The sequence below is a fragment of the Triturus cristatus genome, chromosome 4_1 (assembly GCF_964204655.1).
Source record: "Triturus cristatus chromosome 4_1, aTriCri1.1, whole genome shotgun sequence".
Taxonomy (NCBI): domain Eukaryota; kingdom Metazoa; phylum Chordata; class Amphibia; order Caudata; family Salamandridae; genus Triturus; species Triturus cristatus.
Window position 1 is genome coordinate 379,072,658 of NC_140585.1, and position 18,521 is coordinate 379,091,178.

Consider the following 18,521-nt stretch of genomic DNA (forward strand, 5'->3'; position numbering starts at 1 on the left):
CGTCATCCCCGCAAATTGCAGTCTACCAAGGCTTGTTGGTACTCCTGCCGGACACCGACCACCTAGACACGGACATCCGACGCGGGACAGCTCGTGCACGGCTCATTGTCTTCCTCAGTGTTGCCTGGTCCCCACAGCTGCAGCGACAAGGTCCTAGTCAACTCTCCTGCGCTCCCTGCCAAGGGTCATTGTGCTTCCATACCTCCCGGTCACCTCCTAGTGGCAAAGACTCTGTTCCCTCTGCTCGCCGACTCTGCTTTTCAAGAATCCACCCTAGGATTCCACTGGATATCTTCACAAACTTTTCCAGAGGCCTTTTCTTCAAATCTTCTTTGTCGTCTACAGCTGGTTCCGACGTCACTTCTCCCGTATGCACCGGCTTCCCTGGTGCAGGTAACCTGGTTCCTGGGCATTCACTGGTGAATTGGCTCTCCAACCTTCCGTCCTCAAAATTGTTTCTTCGGCCTCCTCTGGGAAGGGTCCTTCTTCTTTAAAACTGCAACTGCGACTTCTCCATGGACTTCCATTGGGCACGCTGCTGTGTTTCCACTCCGCACACAGCGTCTGTGGGTTCCTGGTCACTTACCTTGGGTGGTTCCTTGTTCTCCCAGCTCCTCAGAATTTATTGGTCGAAGTCCCGTTTTTCATTGCAGTTCGCATTCCACTTTATTGATTTATGGTTTGGTCTCTGCTGGAGACAAGTGTATATTTGTGGTACTTAACTGATTTCTTTGAAGTATTTTCATGGGTACTATTGAGATCTCCGGCTAGGAGATATACCAATGTGTTAGTGATTTTGTTGTGTAATAAATAGACGTATTTTTATAAATACTGTGTGGTTCTTCATCTATTCTACACTGTCGATTTGTGTGTGCTTTACACTCCTTCAAGATAGGCCTGAACCCTGCTCTCCACAGTTACCACTTTGAGAGCCTAAGAAAGAAAAGTTAACACCATGTTTTTGGAAGACAGAGTCTGACATTTGACATCTGTCTTTAAATGGACAGCAAATGTGATAAGAGCAAGATTGAAAGGGTTGTTTAAAAAAATCGCGCACTGGTAGGAAAAGTCAGTAAAATGGGTTTGTGCTATGGAAGGGGAGAACTAAAGCTGGACAGCCTAAAACAAATAGAGCCAGCACATAGAATGCAAGCAGATGTGAGTGATAAAAAAACATAACCAATGGTAAGCAACAGGGGGAATGCATTCCCAGGGAAGCTTTCCAAATGGCCCCAAGATGTCGTTAGCAAACCAGACAGCTGTGCTGTCTGGTAGGCTCTGACCTCAAAGCAGTAGCTTTGATGTGTTAACCACCTACCTAGACCCAAAAGAAGCAAATTCTGCTGAGCTTCAATTCGTTCCCAGGCTTATGAAAAATGTACATTTAAAACAAGAATTACATTTAACAAAACAATGGTGCAGTGGCATAGAATTGTGCAGAGTAAAGTGACATATATATGTAGAGTAACATACAGCGCAGTGGCGTAGAGTGTTGCAGTGCAGAGTATAGTGGTGTACAGTGCAGAGTAGATTTGCTTAGAGTACAGTGGTGTAGAGTGTATTGGTTTTGAGTAAAGTGGTATAGAGTCTATTGACTTTGAGTGCAGTGGGGTAGAGTGCAGCAGCGCAGAATAGAGTGGCGCAGGATCGATTGCTCTGATGTCGAGTGAAATGGCACGGATTGTAGTAGAGTGCAGTAGTGTAGAGTGTTTCAGAGTAGAGTGCAGTGTGGTAGGGTGCAGTTTGGTAGAGTAGATTTGAGTGGCTTAGAGTGGACTGGCGTAGAGTGTAGTGGCGTTGAGTGGAGCGATACAGAGTAGAGTGTTGTGTGCATTGCATTGGCTTAGAGTGCAATAGAGTGTCATAGAGGAGTGCAGAGTAGAGTTCAATGACACAGTGCAGCAGTACAGAGAAGAGTGGCATAGAGTGCAGTGTTGCAGAGTAAAGTGGTGTAGAGTGCATTGGCTTAGAGTGCACTGGCATATAATGGAGCAGTACAGAGTAGTGGGGTGGTGCTAGGTAGAGTGTAGTGGCCTAGAGTGTAGTGACATAAAGTGCATTGGCGTAGAGTGCTGCATAGTAGAGTGTAGTGGTGTAGAGTTCAGTGGCAGAGAGTGCAGTGTTTCAAAGTAGACTGTTGTACTGTGGAGGTATGTATTGTAGAATGGTGCAGAGTACAGAGGCGTAGAGCACAGTGGCGGAATAGAGTGGCGTAGAGTGCAGTGGCATATAATGCAGTAGGGTAAAGTGTGGCAGAGTATAGTGGTGCAGAGGAGTAGATTTGTGTAGACTGCATTATTTTTAGTGAAGTGTTGTAGAGTGCATTGGCATAGAGTGCAGTGATGTGGAGTGGCACTGAATGTAGTGGCGCCAAGTGGAGTGGCGCCAAGTGCAGTGTTGCAGAGTAGATTGTTTTTGCACAGACATGCAGTATTACTGATAAAAGTATACAGAGTGCAAACGATGTGTGGAAATTTCATCACCTAGTGTATTGATTTGATTTGATCATAATAAAATATTTGTGTCCACCACACTTCAGAATTACCAAACAATGTGCTTCATTTGTATTAATTCCAATATATTCTGAAATATCTGCACAGTATATATACGGACATTTACATTTTGTTTTGTGCTAGAAAAGAAAAGCACATGGTACAGCCTTCCTCAAGCACACCCCCAGTAGCCAGCATGATTGCCACATAAATCGTCCCACTTAGACATCAGAGAAAGAAAAGGTAACCCATGCTCTTTGGAAGACAGAGTCTGACATTTGACATGTGTCTTTGAATGCACAGCAAATGTAATTAGATAAGAACAAGATTTAAAGACCGGTTTACAGAAATCGAGCACTGGTGCAAAATACAGTAAATAGAGTTTTTGCAATGGAAGGGACGAACTCAAGCTAGACAGCCTAAAACAAATAGAGCCATCATATAGAACACAAGCAAACGTGAGGTACAAACCACAAAGCCAAATGTAAGCAACGGCGGGAATGCATATCCAGGGAAGCTTTCTCAATGGCCCCAAGATGTCGTTAGCATCATCGAACTTAAAAGCAGTTGGGCCCAAAAGAAACAAGTTCTGCTGAAATGCAATACTTAACAGGCTTATGAAAAATATACGTTTAAATCAAGAATTACATTTAGCAAAACAATGGTGCATATTTTTCTATCGCACCTTTAAAGCGTTTCTATCCATTTAGGATACAAACAGAACCGGATATCACACTCGGATGCCTGGCTGGCTTCGGATAATAATCTCTCTTCAAGCAGATGTGATGCATCCCTGGTATTGCAAGCTGATGGCAGTGACTGGGGTGGCAAGTGGTATGTAGGGACCACCAAGAAGTGGACACGGCTGAGTGGGTGCAGCTACTTGAAGGTTGTCAGCGCTTGTGCTTAACCGGCCAATGCACAGATTATAAAAGAATGAGGGAGAAACTTGGACGGACATTTTTACTTGTGTAAAGTGAAAGTGGAACAAGTACAAGTTTTGATCGTCAGGAAAGGGGAATATTGTTTCACTCCATAGGTACACGTGCAGAAAATTTCACTGTGTGCCCAAAACAAAAAAGCAAACATTCGATATGTATAGGTCTCCTTTTTTCTGCAAACACCTGCAGATGCTGTATGATAAAAAGTTAAAACCTGTGAAAATTGAGGAACTGCCCATGAGTTAAGGCATACTAGCCTTGGTACTGGAGGGTATTCCTTTACAGGTGGCCGCACTCAGGTGAACAGGCAAAACGCAGTTGCTCACAGTACAAGAAAGCCTATGAATGAAGTAGACTGACCCACTGTCCCATTCTGTTTGATTTGGGGGGCGTAAGCAAAATGTGAATGACAGATGAACAGACCAATAGAGGACGAGGGCTGACTGAAAGCCCCTGTATGTATAAATGTATTTATGTTTGAATGTTTAAGAGAGGCAGGCAAGACTGCTAAATCTGTCTAGGCCATACCTAGAAAAAATAATCCATGTACATTAATGACTGCCCTTCGCTCATCTGTGTTGCTGCCATAGAAAAATGCTATACAATATCTAGTTATCTAAGACACTTTAATAACATTATAATAACATGTGTTTGCCCGCAAGTATTCAAGCTCAGACAGCTGGATAAATTAACAAAATGATCACAGCTATGTGGAGGGCACTTTTTTGTGGAAGAACACAACTTCTGCCCAAATAAACCATGTACTCCCGCTTCCCAGCAGGTAGGCAGAGCCAATGCCCCTTTCCTGGTGATTCTCGCTTAATTATCTGGCAACAGCAGCGCTCTCATTCTGGACTATAACAACCACAACCCTGTATAATAACAAAAGGCAATAGTGCAGTTACAGAGATATTAAAGAAAAGACATTACTGAAGAGAGAAAGAGAAGGTAGTACTTAATATGCTACTGGAGCAGCGAAGAAAGAGACATTACATACAGGTTATAAGGACTGTTTGGCTTTGTAATTACTTTCTTTCAAAACAAAATGTACACAAAATAGTATGAGTCTGAAAAAATGGTTTGCTAAGCTATTGTGCGTTTGAATGTTGCATTTCTTAGAAGTATCATTTAGTAACACCTGTTTAATGAATGGCAACGTTTCCAGTAAAGAATAACAAAGTCTCAGTGTAAAACCAATTTCACCAGTATTATGGGAAATATGCATACACGTTTTGGTCAAGACAGTAGGTCTGGAGTAGATGTCAGCCTTTTGGCATTGTCAGTATGTGTTTTGCTTTGACATGGTTCTTGTAAAATTTTATTGTTGGAGGAGCTGCCCCTCCCTTACCAATAGAAACGAAAATGGCACCCCTGGTATATGTCTATGCATTTCTGCATTTTTACAACTTTTTATGAATTTCGACGAAATTAAAGAACAGTACACCTAGAAAGGGTTTGTGAATTGTATTTTTACACAATGTATTAGGTGCATGCATGTTTGCTGAAAAAATCTGCTGCGCGTTCGCAAGTTCACTTTCCATACAACCCATTTTTTCCCACTTTGTAAAGTTTTACTTCCCCTGTCAGGAATACATATCCAACATTTCCCAGCATGGGTCTAGATAAGATAAGAGTTGGTAAAAACCCTTTAACATGCAAGTTTATAGGTGTGTACAGACTCAAGGGGCATTCCAATACCGGAACCACCCAGTGCTTAATTTGAGCCAGTGCATTCCTGTACTCGTCACTGGTACTTAATTCTTAGCACCGGCACTTGTGACAGTGTGCCAGATGGTGGGGCTGTCTGCTAAATTTTGGTATGAGCACAACAACAGCTGTTTATTAATTTAAAATGCATTACCAATCACTAATACGTGGCACCCAGGCCATTCTTATAGCTTTGGGTGGCTTAAATAGTATGAACTGTCACACTTGTAAGAGGGTGATAAGTAGTTGTGTCGTTACGGAAATTAGCAGCACTGGCATGGGCAATAAATGATGGAAGCTGCTGTGTCCTCCTGACGAGGGCCCTGACACTTATTGTTTTACAAAATAACCACTGGACCACCACTACTTCCAGCCCCAGTATGAAGATTTGCAGAAAAGTGTCAAAATCTGGTCTTTACTATTATCCAAGCCCTCGAATAATATGCACCTTGGCTTATTCGGAGAGGCTATTATCTGAGTTCTGATTTAATGAGAACGCTACCAGAATGTATCACTAACTGCACTGCACCAAAGGGACAAGTGAATTTTGTTTACAGGACCAGTATATTTATAAAGCTTCTCGTCCCCAGGACAAGAAGATATTTTATGAAATTCACATTACTGCAAAGGTTATAGCATTGAATTAAAATTTTAAAACTTATAAAGTACCCAGCTACTCAATAGAGTGTCCCGGTGCTACAGTTTGTGGCCGAATGGCTATATGGCGTCTCCGCCACCCGACCCAGAGGGAGGGCACATTTTTGTCATGTGTACCTGGTCCAGACTGGATTACTGGTTCATATCCACAGCGACATGCCAGTGGGTGGATGAGTTAAAACACATGCCCAAGACACTGTCCGATCGCACTTTGGTCCTGCTGTGGTTAAAATTGCCTAGTTCGAGGCATGTGGGCTGCTGAATTCATATCTGTGCATAGATCGCCGCCTAGTGTTGGGTCCGGGTGATTGCACATTGTTGTCCTGGAAGAGTCTTCGAAGTATCACGAGATAGGTGGCTCCTCCCCTGGACTACAGTGCGCATGGGCATCCTCTCCATCCTCAGATTGTTTTTTTCCGCCATTGGGTTCGGATGTGCTTATCTTAGCTCAAGTTAGGAAAACTATATTTAGACTTCGTCGGTATCGTTCGCGTTCGGTATCGATAACTTTCTTCTTTCACCTCATCGGATCGAGTTCGGACCGAACTTCAATCGACGATCGAACATGGAATCGAGGACTCCCTTCAAGAGATGTCCTCTATGTCACGCCAAATATCCCCACATCGACGTCCACCCGGTGTGTAACAAATGTCTGTCACCGGATCACGATGAATCCAAGTGTATGGCCTGCGCCTGATTCCGGTCAAAGAAGACACTTCGGAATCGACGTGCAGCTCGCTTGGAGGCCAACAAATCGGCGCCTACCCCGGTAAACATATTCGGGACCGAGGATGAAGATGTCGAGAGCGTCGAGGAATTGGAATCTGATTCTGCTTCGGAACCTGACTCCAACTATGAAGTCGAAGACGAGGGGATATTCCAGGACGAAGAAGTCGTCGATGAGGTAGGAGACGACAATGGGGCCCTTGGGGCCGAAGAAGATAGCTCAGGCGAGGAGCTAAGCCAATCCGTCGATACGGAGGCCCAGGGACAGAATGTCCATATGGCTCAGGTCGCGGGGTCGCCTGCGGGCCTCACCCAAGATCAGTCACTGCGTTCTACAGCCCCGCCTCCGGGCTCGGCTTCGAACATTTCCAACGAGCCGGAACTTTGTAAAACCTCTCGAGTCGATCCCTCAAAATCGAAACTGAAAGCTGCACAGGTGAAACCAAAACTAAAAGTGCAACTCGTCCTCGTCGGATCGAAGGCTTCCAACCCTTCACTTCCGCAAACACAAAAGAAGGACATCGGAACCGAACAGCCTAAAGGCACTGTCGGTGCCGAGGAAACACACAGGGTTTTCGGCGCCGAGAAACACAAAAAGGCCCTCGGTCCCCCGAAGCTGCAGATGCCTTTAACAACCAAAGTTGGGGCGCAAACGCCTACAGCCAAGATGACCGATCGTGCATCGACTGCAAAGGGTGCCGACGGTGCGAGGATCCCCACTCCACAGGGCGTCGACCCGAAAATTCGAATCGAAAAGCCTAAGTCGGGAAAGGGACCTGGGACGGCCTCCAAGCCGGTCCCCGAAGAGCACGTCGGTTCCAGTGCACCATCGCCACCCCTGGTGAAGCAGGTGTCTAAGTGCCTGGCGCGCATCAGGGAACGGGACACACCCGACCCGAAACAGGGCCCCGAGCCGAAGAAGGTCGCGAAGGCTACATCGACGCCGGCGCCGATCACTTTTGGATTGCCGCCGTCGGGGACACCTAAAATGTTCGCACTCCGGAAGGGCTTCGCACCCGCAAAACCTGCACCTGCAGATCCACCTGTCGACGACTCACAGGAGCGGGTCATCGACCTCGAAACCGGTAAACTGGTGTTTCGGAAGAGAAAAATTGTCCCGGTGAACACTTTGGAGTCCTATAAAATCCCGCTCAAGAAGAAAAAATGGATTCCGGCTCCACTCCACTGCCTGTGGAACCTTATCAAACTTATACCCACCACACACTTGATTTTTCTCCAACACCTTCGGAGACGGATGCAGGTGACACCTATTATGAGGATACCAGTTATCCTCTACATCATGACCAGGATGAACCACAGGACCAGGATCAATCATGGGGAGACCCAAATGACCCAGGTGACATCCACAATGCTCCTGACACCCCTATCTACAATATAAAACCATCCCCTGCTGAGGACACTGCTGCTTTTAACGCCCTCATTGAACGGGCGGCTGCCAATCACGGGGTTGAACTTCATTCAGACTCTGTTGAAGAGGATTTCTTAGTGGACACGTTCTCCACATCAGAAAAAACGGTTAAGACACTACCAATGCTAAAAGGCGTTCTTAAACATGCTAAGGACATCTTTAAGGAGCCAACAAGAACACGAGTGTTAAACCCCAGGATTGAGAAAAAGTATAGACCAGCCCCAGGAGACCCTATGTACATTAAGGGTCAATTACCATTGGACTCCCTGGTTGTTTCCAACGCCCTCAAAAGAGCGAACTCTCAAACTACTGGTGATGCTCCTCCTCCGGACAAAGAGTCCAAGGTGTTCGAAAACTCTGGGAAACGGGTGGCAGCTCAAGCATCAAACATCTGGCGCATTGCCAACACCCAGGCAGTTCTAGCCAGGTACAACAGGTCCCACTACGATACCCTGGAACCCCTAATACAACACCTACCAGATGAGTACAAGGAGGGGGCGGAGCTCCTCATTAGAGAGGGACAACTCAATACCAATGCGTCCATCAAATGCGCACTGGATGCAGCAGACACAGCAGCCAGGGCCATCAACACTAGTGTGATGTTACGGAGACATGCATGGTTAAGAATATCGGGCTTTAAACCAGACATTCAAACAAATATCTTGCATCAGCCAGTCAACCCAGACTTCTTATTTGGCCCTGAAGTTGACACCACACTCGAAAAGATTAAAAAAGACACTGAGACTGCTAAATCTATGGGGGCTCTACAATCCCAGCAGTTCCGTAGTGGTTCCTTTCGTCGCCCCAGAAGTTCAGGAGCAGCTAGAGGTCAGGGCTCCCAGCAGCAGTACAATAAAGGAGGGTCCCAAAGTCCTTATTGTGAGAAGTTGGCCTGATGTATGATGTCACTAGTTCTAGTGTACACCTTATATCAGTCCAAACAACCCTTATGGTGATTGGTTGTAAAGTCAACCTTATAGACCAGCTATCCTAGTGGTAGCATGGACAAGAGCAGTCTTAGGCTAAACTCTGAATGGCATGTGAAGCCAGCTGTGATACCATATATAACCCCTTTAATACCAAATGAAAGGACACCACAACAGATATATATATATATATATAAAATAAAGTGTATTTATTCTAGTCAAACCCTCAGCACTCTTTATGAGATTAGAGGTAAGTACAACACAGTCTTATTCAAGCATACATTAAGTCACACAGGTAAGTAATACAGTTAGGCCCTAGGGGCCACGCAAACCATATACTAAGTAAGTGGTATAAGGACCACTGTTACGGAAATAGGTTAGGCCTAGACCTAGGGAATCGCTGGGGCTACACTACACTAGCAACAGTTAGGAAGTGGGAGGCCCACGGGATTCAGGTGCAGAGTGGAAACACTCACGCGTAATGCGTAAAAGTCAATAGAATCACTAGCAGATAGAAATAAGCAGTTTAAGGACACTTCTGGTATAGCTAGAAAGTCGAGACTCGGAAACTAGACCCTAGGATAGTCACTACCCTTGTGAGCACCGAAGTACCCAAGTTACCTAGCCCACGGGCTGCGGGTGCATAGGTATTATACTTGCGTCGGGTTTCGTCGTGGACTTCTATGGATGCCTGAAGGAAAGTTGCTGACAGGCAGTCAGTGCAGAGTGTCCGGTGGATCCCAAGGCTGGGATCAAGAAGAGAGGAGACCTGCAAGCAGAAGGGACAGAGTCAAGGTCACTAGCCAGTGACCACGTGGAACCAGGAAGGAACCAGGCGATGTCGTGAAGATTGCAGGTGAAGGTGAAGCTTGTCGCTGCAGCCACGAGGACCAGGGAACGTCGAGGACGACCAGGACCAGGAGGCGAGCTGTCCCACGAAGGCTCTTGCTGTCGGCGGCGTCGAAGTTGGACTAGGACTCACCAAGCCTTGGCAAGCGGAACCCACGAAGAACGGAGGACTTGCTTCTGGTGCAGATCAGGAAGGCCTGGGGTGCTTCTCCTTTGCAAAGAAGCGGGAGCCAGTCTGGAGGAGCCAAACCAGCAGTGAAGATTTCAGGATGCGTCGTCACAGAGGCCACTAGCCAACGGGCAAGCAACCGGACAGACGTGGCAAGCAGGAAAATGCAGAAGGGCCCCACGCAGGACTCGTGGAGTGTGGGGGGCTGATCTTCGGTGCAGATGGTGCTTGGGGTTTCTCAATCCCCGGTGCACAACTTCAAGGGTGCCTCAGAAGCTGCGCTGGAAGATACTCGCCACTTTTCCCAGGTAGCCGGTCCCACGTCTCTCGTCGCCTCCACGGATCTCAGCTCGGCTGTGGATGTGGATCAGGGTCGGAGAAGTCTGGAAGTCAAGGCTCTGGTCGGGCTCTGCAGTCGGTCCCTCGTAGAACTTCAGCAAAGCAAAGGGTAGTCTCTTGATGGTGCCTGTTTGCACAGGGTAGCCACTCCTTGGCCACAAGGGAGATTCTTCAGTCTTCTTCTTTCGTCGAATGTCGAAGGTCCAGAGTTTCTGTTCAAGTTGCAGGTTCAGGATAATCTAATCTCCTGGGGCCCAGCTACCACTCTTATACTAATCTGGGGGGCTGGGTTACCTGCTAGGTCACGCCTTGTGGGTGGGACCTGGGAGGGGGGCGGTTACACCCCCTTCCCTTTGTCCAGTTTCGCGCCAGGACTGGGGCTGGAGAGCCCCAGCACCGGTTTGAACTGGACTATGCACGGGACACCTTGTGTGCCCCAGGCATGTCTCATTCTATTCATCCCTCCCTGCCCCAATACACTAAGGCCTGTCTGGGGTGGTGCTCGCACCTCCCAAGGCAGGAAACCTATTGTCCAAGCCTTCCTTGCCGGGATCACTCCCAGCAGCAGGAGGTCAGACTCGTGTCTGTGGCAGCAGCATCCATTTTGTGATGCTGGGGCTCTGGTTAACTTTAACCGGGTAAGTAGGTTACAACATGTCTTCTCCCTCTAGAAGGGAGGGATAATATCCTCACCCCAGAAATGGGATGGGGGTATCATTCCAAAGTGTTAGACACCTTACACGACATGTTTTGATAAAGCCAAACCATAGTTACCATAACCGTTTAAGATAATAAGGCACTTTAAGAGTATATGGTAGGCTGTATCATAGAACAGCTATAAGGACATGGTTCCGAAAGCTGCAGACAGGCTCAGCTCATGCTAGAGCACCATCTCACATGTTACCAAGCACTCTGCCTCCAGGATTGTTAAGGCCTGCCATAGGAGTGGCTGATAGGTACACATGTGTCTATATGTAAGTTAGGTATAGGAATACTACACCTAAGCAAGGGGTGATTACACGACCTTGCCCCAGCTGAGTGATCAGCCAGTTGTGTCATAATGGAAGGCCAGGCCAGGGGTGGCATAATACATGCTGCATCCCCTGGTAGGCCTAGGGTACACCTATGCCCTGGGTACCTAAGGTACACTGTACAGGGGCCAATAAGGTGATCCTATCCAATTGGGTTATGCACCTAAAGTACATAGTATTAATTTAGAGAGAGAACAGCAGGGCTGTGGGTCTGATTAGCAGGCCCACAGCCACATTGAAGTCGAAAACCAGTAAAGCAAAAGCAAAAAGTGGGGGTGAACATAGAAAGCAGACCCTACTCTCCTACACTTATAATAAAAACAATAGGGGTGGATACCGTGGCTCCAGCACCAAGGGCAGAGGCAAAGGAAACAACAATACCAGATCCTCTGCCAATAACAAACAGTGACATCGTGTCACTGCCCCCCGTCCACATAACACCGGTCGGGGGAGATTACAACAGTTCCTGCCAGTCTGGAGTTCCATCACCACAGACAGGTGGGTCTTAGACATTGTCCAGTACAGTTATTGTCTAGAATTAACATCCATTCCACCCAACATACCACCAAGACGACGTCCTATGTCCGTAGAGCACTTGACATTATTGCAGCAGGAAGTACTGAGTATGCTGCAAAAAGGAGCCATAGAGCCTGTGCCTATCCAACAGCACGGTTTAGGGGTGTACTCTCTGTACTTCTTAATCCCCAAAAAGGACGGCTCTCTCAGGCCTATACTGGACCTAAGACCCCTCAACATGTACATTCTGTCGGAACATTTTCATATGATCACCCTCCAGCAGGTTCTGCCGTTACTCAGTCAGGGAGACTTCCTAGCAACACTAGATTTAAAGGATGCGTATTTCCACATTCCCATACACCCATCCCACAGAAAATATCTCAGGTTCACTATTCAAAATCAACATTATCAGTTCAAGGTACTCCCTTTCGGAGTAACAACAGCTCCCAGGGTCTTTACCAAGTGCCTAGCGACGGTGGCTGCTCACTTGCGAAGACGACATATTCACGTCTTCCCTTACCTGGACGACTGGCTTGTTCAGGCAAAGTCAGCCCAGCAATGCGCCAGCCACATGTCCCACACCATTCACCTTCTTCACAGTCTGGGATTCTCACTAAATTATCCCAAATCACACCTTCAACCAGCCCACGTACAACAGTACCTAGGCGCGACCATAGACACTCTGGCAGCCAAAGCTCAGCCAACCTTAGTGAGAATCAACAGCATACAACTGCTTATAGCAAAGTTCAGACCTCAACACTCCCTTCCAGCGTGAGTGTTCATGCAGTTGATAGGCATGATGGCCTCCTGCATCTTCATAGTCCCGCACGCGAGACTACATATGCGCCCGCTTCAAGAGTGCTTAGCACGTCAATGGAATCAGGCTCAAGGACAGTTAAAAGACCTAGTGTTGGTGAGCGGTCGGGCATACAACTCTCTGCATTGGTGGAATCCACAAAACCTTTGCAAGGGCCGACCGTTCCAAGAGCCTGTTCCACAAATAATACTGACGGCGGACGCGTCTCTCCAGGGATGGGGAGCTCATGTACTCAATTATACAGTGCAGGGACTATGGACGACACAGCTGAAAAAGATGCACATCAACAATCTGGAACTGATGGCAATCTTCCTAGCCATGAAGGCGTTCAAAGTACACTTGTGCAACAAAGTTGTGTTGATCCGGACGGACAACATGACTGCCATGTACTACATTCAGAAGCAGGGAGGAACACACTCTCCGCAGTTGTCTCATCTGGCTCAGAGCATGTGGAAGTGGGCCATTCAAAGGAACATGTTCCTCATGGCGGAATACCTCCCGGGCAAGGACAACCAGATGGCAGATCTGCTCAGCAGACACAGCCACCAAATGCACGAGTGGGAGCTGCATCCATCAGTACTCCTACCGTTCTTCCGAAAGTGGGGTTATCCAGAAATAGACCTATTCGCCACAAGGGAAAACGCAAAATGCCAAAGCTTTGCCGCCAGGTTCCCACATCCACAGTCGCAGGGCAATGCGATATGGATGAACTGGTCAGGCAGATTTGCGTACGCTTTTCCCCCAGCGCCATTAATTCCGCTAGTGGCACGCAAACTGAGGCAACACTCAATGACACTCATCCTGGTTGCTCCAACGTGGGCACGCCAACCATGGTACACCACGTTTCTAGAACTTTCCGTGGTGCCACATCAAACGCTACGTCTAACGCCCAAACTTTTAACGCAGAACCATGGCGCAATTCAGCACCCAGATCCGCAACAGCTGCTCCTGGCGATCTGGCTCCTGAAGTCTTAGAGTTTGGATACTTAAACCTGCCTCCAGAATGTATGAACATCATCAAAGAGGCCAGGAGACCCACCACCAGAGCTTGCTATGCGGCGAAATGGAAAAGGTTTGTCATCTACTGTCAACACAATGACATCAACCCGCTAGATGCATCTACTCAGAATATCATCTGTTACCTGCTACACTTATACCAATGCAATCTAGCATACAGTTCCATACGCATACATCTCACCGCAATAGCAGCCTATCTTCAAAACAGGCAACACCTCTCATTATTCAGAGTGCCTGCCATCAAAGCATTCTTGGAGGGACTTAAACGAATGATTCCTCCACGGCACCCACCGGCGCCGGTGTGGAACCTAAATGTGGTCCTCACCAGATTGATGGGTCCACCTTTTGAACCTCTACGTTCATGTGAGATTCAATTCCTCACCTGGAAAGTAGCCTTCCTGGTGGCAATCACTTCGCTGAGATGAGTTGGTGAACTCCAGGCACTAACCATTCATACAGGTTCATGCAAACAGAGTTGTACTACGTACCAACCCCACCTTCATGCCTAAAGTAATATCGCAGTTCCACATGAATCAAACTATTGAACTGCCTGTTTTCTTTCAAAATCCGGAAACTGTCCCAGAGAGAATGCTCCATACACTAGACGTTAAGAGAGCCCTCATGTACTATATAGACAGGACCAAGGATTTTAGGAAAACAAAACAACTATTCGTTGCCTTTTCTCCACGACATAAGGGCAACGCCATTTCCAAAGCAGGGATAGCCAGATGGATAGTTAAATGTATTCACATTTGTTATGAAAAAGCTAAACGCACGTTAACTATTCCTCCGAGAGCCCACTCAACATGAAAGTTAGGGGCGTCCATGGCTTTCCTGGGAAACATTCCGTTAGAAGCAATATGTAGAGCAGCCACATGGTCCACTATACATACATTTACCAAACACTACTGTGTAGATGTACACTCAAAACAGCAGGCAGCTGTAGGACAGGCTGTTCTCAACACTCTTTTAGAGACTGCTGCAGCTGGCACGGGCAGCCGCCGCTAATCGAGGGACTGCTATATATTCTATGCACAGATATGAATTCAGCAGCCCACATGCCTCGAACCGAATATGCTACTTACCAGTATGCATCTGTTCTTGGCGTGTAGGGCTGCTGACATTCATATCGCCCACCCTCCTCCCCGGCGCCTGTAGCAGCTGCAGCACTCAGAATTACTGTATAGCATGGTCATCACTTACTGTATCTACTCCATCACTGCCACAATGGCGAAAAACAATCTGAGGATGGAGAGGATGCCCATGCGCACTGTAGTCCAGGGGAGGAGCCACCTATCTCGTGATACTTCGAAGACTCTTCCAGGACAACAATGTGCAATCATCCGGACCCAACACTAGGCGGCGATCTATGCACAGATATGAATGTCAGCAGACCTACACGCCAAGAACAGATGCATACTGGTAAGTGGCATATTCGATACAGCTCCTGCTCCTTTAACATAGGGGTTCTGTGCTACTGCGCTGTTGGATGTGGTGTTTGAAGATGGAGTTAGGAAATCGATCATTGAATAATTCGAACACAATGCTGGGTCCGTTTCGGGAAGGGACGTGCTGTGGGGGTCCTTTTAGGTCACAATACGGGGAGTTTGTATTAGCACCCAGGCCGGGGTGCTGAAGGCGATCCGCATGCAGCTACAAAACACAGAGGACATATTGCACTCATTAGAGTGGCACTAAGAGCGACACCCTGATAAGGCAACCCTGGAGTCCATTCGGGAGCATCTGACAGAATTTAATGATCTTGCGGAAGAGGAATGGCAGTTCTTTTCCAAACGTTACATTGCACAGGCGGTGGGGGATCACCCTGGCCACAGTCGTGCAAGTAAAATGGGAGCACAGAGATGCGCGGATCCCATTGTGAAAATAGTCGACGCAGAAGAGCACACATATCATTCCACCCCAGCTGTGCTCTCGGCATTTAAACGCTTCTGTGCTGGACTGTGTCGCACCCGTAGCTCCGCCACTCTAGCTAAAGTTGAGCAGTATCTGTGGGATGTGGTACTAGCTTGGCTGTTACCGGGCCAGCTGGAGTACCTCTTCCAACCTATAACAGTTGAAAATATAAAAGATGCCATACACACTCTTCCTGGGTTGACAGGAGAATTCAATAAAGAGTTTGTTGAGCTTCTTGAGCCACAACTACACTGTATGTATGAGGAAGCCTACCAGAGACAAATCATGCCAGCATCACTGCGCGAGGCCCTTATCGTGACCCCCTTAAATCCAGATAAGGCCCCGTATCATTGTAAGTCTTATAGACCACTATCGCTAATAAACATTGGCACGGGCCTCCAACCACTAATTCTGAGCCTAATTTTACCAGACCAGTCCAGCTTCGTTCCCACCCGCCTGACCGCGCATAACCTGCGCACCATTTTTGACTTGCTGCACCAGATAGACCCCACATTGCAGGCGGCAGAGGTTCTGTTGGGTGCTGCTAAAGCATTCAACTCTATTGCATGGGATTATTTGTTCGCTGTCATGAGTCATATGGGAATGCCGGAGCTGTTCCTGCGCTGAATAAGGCCTCTTATACAGGAATCCAATGGCCAGGATATGGGTCACTGGTCACACGTTCGGTAGTTTTCTGATTGGCAGGAGGACGCGACAGGGTAGGCCCCTGTCGTCACTTCTGTTTGCCCTCACAATCAAACCACTGGCGTATATATAAAAAGGCAGAGACACACAGTGTCTGCCTTTAGATTCCCACTGCGGCCCCTAAGTACATCCCTCTATGCCGATGATATGGTCTTATACATGAGGGACCATTTAGTGCAGTTCTACCCTGTAATCCGAGAGTACGTTAAATTCGAATACTTCTCAGGCCTATGTATTAACTGGGCAAAATGTGTTATATTTCCACTTACGTCTGCCACTTAACAGTGTGTGCTGGAATATCCGGTGGTCTGGGAAACGGACCTGCTCAAGTATCTGGGTGTCTGGTTAGATAGGGACCCCGAAACAGTACTGAGAGCTAATTACGGGAAGGCAGTCTCCAGATTGGAAGATCAAGTTGCGAGATGGACTGCATCACTGCTGTCACTAGCGGACATGATTGCTGTCATCAAGATGGTGATCCTCCCAAAAATGTTATATCTCTTTGTCAGCCTGCCAGCTTATTTGTTGCAAAAACTATGTGCACTGTTAGTCACAATGACATGGGTGGGAAAGCAACCAAGGATTAGCTGCAACACACTCACGATGCCATATGCAAATAGGGAATTCACAGCGCCAGACTTTCATTTGTATTTTCTCTGTTCTCAGGCGAACTTTGCCCAGTAGTGGTCTGCAGTGGATGACTCCAACCCGCATAATGTGGTCCAACATGATGGCCCCTTCCCAATCCCACTTACAGCTATTTTGGCACAAAAACAGGTGGGAATACCACGCTGTGAAAAACAGACATTGCACTCCACTACCACGGCATAGCTTCAGTTGGAATGGGTGAGCAGGGAAGTTCCCATTGTATGCTCCCACATTACCCCTTAAACACCATCCTGACATCTCAGTAACGCAAGAAGACAAGACGCTTTTTCTGCTAAACAAGGTGGGTTTAAAGTCTTTGGAAGACACATACCCCAGTGGCTCGTTTGTGACTCTTGTGGACCTCGGGTCATCGCGGAAGAACACCCCGCTACTGACATTTATGCATTATCGTCTCCGCGCGGCCATGAAGTCACTCAATGTGCAGTTCCCAGATGAGCCCCCTACACACGCCGCATTACAGGTTCTACTCACCCGCACAACATGACGGCGCCTTTTCACTAACCTGTATATCAGCACAAACCGATAGGTAACCGGTAGATGCAAGCCACTAGAGTGTTGGGACGCGGTGCTGCCGCAGCCCATAGAAGATAGATTGGAAATTTTGCTGTATGCAATTGCACACACTCATTTCTAATTGTAACTTGAGAATAATTAACTTTAAATTCTCGCATTAAATTTACTACACTCCAATGAAGCTTTACACATATGGGCTAAAAAGTGATGCAAATTGTATAAAATGTGGGAATAGAGATGCAGAATTTCTGCATGTGGCCTGGACGTTCCTTTCGGTGATGCAATATTGGACTCAGGTCACGGAGGCATTGACAAATATGGTATCGGAGTGGGTCAGTTGTGACCCAGTGGTGTACCTATTCGGATTGATTAAAGACATTCAACGCCTGAATCGGAAATTTGTATCAGTGTGCCTCCTGTTGGCAAAGAGGAGGATCACACTACATTGGGGGAAGTGAGAAGGCATGGCAGCCAGACTTGGCCTATTGTCAATCACAAATGGAACTGCATGCAGTTGAACTGCCAAGAACATCGCAAACTATGGACATATGGGGCCCTCTGAACGTATATTTAATGTCCATTTCAGATGGAGCAGCTGCCAATGACTGCCGAAGTGTGGGGTGTATGGGAATACTGGTAATTGAAAGTGTATTATAATATTATGTCTTGAGCTGGTGGTTCAGGAATTGGTGACATGTCTGTTGAATGAATTGCTTCTCACCTGCATGTTAGACATGTTGATTGTTTTGCAAAATGCAATTGGAAAAAAAAAAACTTCCCCATTTCAGTGTTGCCCGAAGTGAGATCCGATCCTTGGATGTTCAAGGACCTAAGTTGTGGAATTCCCAACATTCGGATCAAAGGCATATTGAGGACCATCACCTCTTTCAGTTACTAATGAAAAGTTCTCTTTGTTATTCTTTCCTTTCTGGGTTGTTAGGCTGCTCTCCTTCTCTTAGTGAAGATTAGCGCCTTGATAACTATTGTCATACCCTGTTCTGTGAACCACAGGTCAGGCAGGAGCTACTGGGCCCCATCTGTGGTGGTTGAAGACATTTGCCACTTGTGTCCTGGGGTCCATCCCACATGACTGTAAACTGGGTC

General features: G+C 47.2%; 1 protein-coding gene across 1 annotated transcript in view; it reads left to right on the forward strand.

Annotated features, from left to right (window-relative positions):
* Positions 1-18,521, forward strand: part of SMC1B (structural maintenance of chromosomes 1B) — a 2,533,210-nt gene that overhangs the window by 468,575 nt on the left and 2,046,114 nt on the right. The gene's annotated exons all lie outside the window — the stretch shown is intronic.